This window comes from Gigantopelta aegis, unplaced genomic scaffold, assembly GCF_016097555.1.
Source record: "Gigantopelta aegis isolate Gae_Host unplaced genomic scaffold, Gae_host_genome ctg2032_pilon_pilon, whole genome shotgun sequence".
Taxonomy (NCBI): Eukaryota; Metazoa; Mollusca; class Gastropoda; order Neomphalida; family Peltospiridae; genus Gigantopelta; species Gigantopelta aegis.
Genome location: NW_024532827.1, coordinates 82,633 through 86,599, shown reverse-complemented (window position 1 = coordinate 86,599; position 3,967 = coordinate 82,633). Strand labels below are relative to the sequence as shown.

General features: G+C 32.3%; 1 non-coding gene across 1 annotated transcript; it reads right to left on the bottom strand.

Annotated features, from left to right (window-relative positions):
- Positions 1 to 2,016: 2,016 nt before the first annotated feature.
- Positions 2,017 to 2,204, bottom strand: LOC121391281. The gene has a single exon (XR_005960358.1). It is a non-coding gene; the product is annotated as a U2 spliceosomal RNA (small nuclear RNA).
- Between the last annotated feature and the right edge of the window lie 1,763 nt (positions 2,205 to 3,967).

Here is a 3,967-nt window from a genome sequence, read left to right as displayed (position 1 = left end):
ATTGAAATACCAGGGTTAATTGTTAGGAGTCTTTCATTATCTTTATCTCTTTCTACGACCTCACATGAAGCGGTCAAACTTATTATTACAAAACTTGGTCTCTCAAGTGACAAAAGAGATAATGACAAATATCGATTATTAGCTGTTTCTTCAAATGGTAAATATATCTTTATAAATATCAGATTATTATTATGTGGATTTTCTTTCTTCCTTTCATGCAGAGGAGCGGATTATAGGAGGTAGTAGTCCAGTCCTTTTCAATAGGGCAGGAAATGTCCAGTATAAGCTAGTGGATTTAGTTCATCATCTTATGAAAGATCAATCTAAAGATGGACAAGTCCCTAACCCTCAAGATTTGGAAACACTCGAGCATTAATTCATCAGGTTGCTTCCATCATCATTTATTAATTTATTTATCCATCTTCTCTTATCACTTACAGAACCATAATAGAATAATATCACGTGAGAAAGAGTTAGTAGTTAAAGAGTACACATTAGAACAGACAACAAAAGATCTCATGACATAAGGAGAACAGGTATATATTATACTTGTAGTTCTTTAAAATGTATGCTCTTAATATCTATAGTTTGGTAGATGTACAAAAGACATCACATTCTCAATACAATGTTTATCAAGAGGAAACAGTTATTAGCTAACAAAACAAATAGAAGGTGTGGTCATAAAACAAGTAACTTGATTTGGATACCTCATTTCAGAACTTCATGGAGTCGTTGCTCAGCTATTCTCAGAGAACCAGAGAAACGGGTCTGATTTCTTTGTTAAAGACAGAGAAAGAAAGATACAATCTGAAATAAAGGAGAAGGTAAAGATTCCATCTATCAGTTCATCCATTGTATGTTTTTATTTTAGGAGAAAGCTTTAATAGATTGTAAAGCAACTATTGATCAACTCACCATATCCTCAGAACAGTCTTCTCTTGAGAGGAAACAAGAACTTGTTTTACTTCAAAAGAGAGAAACAAACTAACAAAAACTTTACAAGAAGTTCAGGCAGAAAATGAACAGTTACAAATATGTCTCCTTAATACAAGCAAGGTCAGTAACTAAATACAACAATGAATAATATATCATTGAAAAATTATTAGACAAGTGATAATATTAAGTCTTCAGAAACTGAGGTATCAAGGTTAGTTTACATAAGTTGTACTATTATTATTATTATTATTATTATTATTATTATTATTATTATTATTAGGGTCTTTCTTAGGGCGTTCTTTTGTTTCCCTTATTAAATGATGGTCTCCAGCATTTACTGGTATCAATTGAGGTTGCCCCTACTGATCAAGCATTAGGTATTATGTTAACGAATGCTACTACCGGAGATCATAAAGGTTGCGTTGTCAAAACAGTAGCAGAGACCCTCATCAGTTCATAATATGCTACTACCAGGAGATAGGTAATATGTTACAACTATTGCTATACTGAAGGGAAAAAAAAATTTTTATAAAATGATTTATAAAAAGACGAGCAATTTAGTGAAGTAGACTACATCCCCCTAGCCTCTTTAAATTGAATTAAGTATAAGTCATTATTTTATTATTTCTTACTGATGACATTCAGTAGTGGGACAGTCTGAGAATTAATAGTATATCTTATTTTTTATATAGTTAGCTGTACAGATCTTTATTAAGTGGGAGTAATTGTTGTGACTCTAAGTATATAAAAATAATTTTAAAAATTCTTTTAATTTACACGTACATGTACTAATAGAACAAATAGGAATTATAAATAAATCATTAATAATCTAATCCAACTATACAAAATATAATATGGGTGTCACTAGCCTAAGCCCCTTGAAAAATTGAGAGTGATAAAACATAATAATTAGCTATATACATATAACTAATTATATATATATATATATATATAATATGTATAACTGGACACATTGAAAATAATAGCTAGAGTTTTCCATATTTCATATAAACTCTAGTTTTTTTAAGGTGCATGTACTGTTTTAATTGTTTCATTCAAAATATATAATCCCCCATAAAGGGGAAGTGGGCACACCTGGAAGTACTGCAATACCAGGGCAACCCGTGGAGTGAGGGAAGCAAGCTTCACACACACTCCTAGTAGAAAAAATTGGTTAATAGCTTAGGGATACATGATCCCTCTTCGAGCTATTAACTCGAAAGAACAGTTATTTCTACTTGATCTTAGCCGATAGGCCGAGAAGCGATGCTGTTTTGAAAATTAAGTAGTGATTTATATATTTCAAGGTAGAATACACTTTTAGTGGGATACATAGTGACATACAGGAAGTGTAGTCATGAATATGTTTGTAAATCCACCTCCTTGTGGTGTTGATAAGATATGCAAATATGTTACATTTATGGGCGGGGCTGGTTCCTTGACCACACCCCTTTTGTTATCAGGCATCTTGAACTATGCAATATGCTTGTGTACAAAAATAAAAAAAAAGTTTAATAAGATTATATTATAAACAGAGTGATTTTTTAACAGAAAAGCACTTTTGATGTTATGTGCTATTTTAGGTTACTTGAAATCAATGATCGAGACGTCAGTAGCCACACCCATCGTGACATTGTAGGTGTACTGCAAGAACACTTGGGTCCTGTACTAATGGTTGTTTGTCGTGCTGTACCGTCTGGTAGTAATGAAGTGGGTGGAGCTGACTCCAAAGACATGACGAGAGATAGAGAGAACTAATGTTGAATTAAATAATAAATTAAAGTCACAAATTAAATTGACCGATCACTGGAGAGACAAGTATAATGAGTAAGTTGATGAAATAAATGGATAAATGGATGGCTAGATGGATAAATGGATGGATAGATATATGATTGAATGAATAAATGGATGGATGGATTAAATGGATGGATGGATAGATATATGATTGAATGAATAATGGTGGATGGATAAATGGATGGATGGATAGATATATGATTGAATGAATAAATGGATGGATGGATGGATAAATGGATGGATGATTGATAGATATATTATTGAATGAATAAATGGATGGATGGATAGATATATGATTGCAATGAATAAATGGATGGATGGATAGATATATGATTGAATGAATAAATGGATGGATGGATAATGGATGGATGGATAGATGGATGGATAGATGGATGGATGGATAGATGGATGGATGGATAGATAGATGGATGCATAAATAAATGGATGGATGGATAAATGGATGGAGGATAGATATTGATTGAATGAATAAATGAATGGATGGCATAAATGGATGGATGGATAAATGGATGGATGGATAGATGGATGGATAGATGGATGGATGATAGATAGATGGATGGATGGATAGATGGATGGATGGATAGATAGATGGATGGATTGATAGATGGATGGATGAATGGATGGATAGATAGATGGATAGATAGATATATGATTGAATAAATAATGGATGAATGGAAATGGGTAAATGGATGGATGGAAATGGGTAGATGGATGATAGATGGATGGATCCATCAGAAGACTCTTGAACAAATGAGATCCATTTTGATAACAGGATAGGAATAAAATAGCAGGAAGTTGGAATGGAAGGAATTGTAGTCAGATACAATAATCCCTACATATTTTCATTTGATTTCTATATAGACTTACTCAACAAGTTAATCAGACTAGTTCATTAGACTATCAGAAATCACAGTTACTAGAGAGAGAAAGGAACTCTAAAAGAAGTGACAAAAGAGATACAGAAACTCAAAGAAGATACTGAGTTTACTGACCCTATTAATAATATTCATAACATAAGAAAAACAAATAGTCAACAGTCAACCAACCACTACAGGTAAAGAAATAGTAAAAGTTCTGCACACTTGTATATATTATATGTGGTGTGTGTATTATATATTGTTATTTGTAATAAAACTAAACTAAATTTATAAACAAACACGCACTCACACACACATGTAGTTTTGGCATACACGTACATTATCTTACTAACCATGTACTC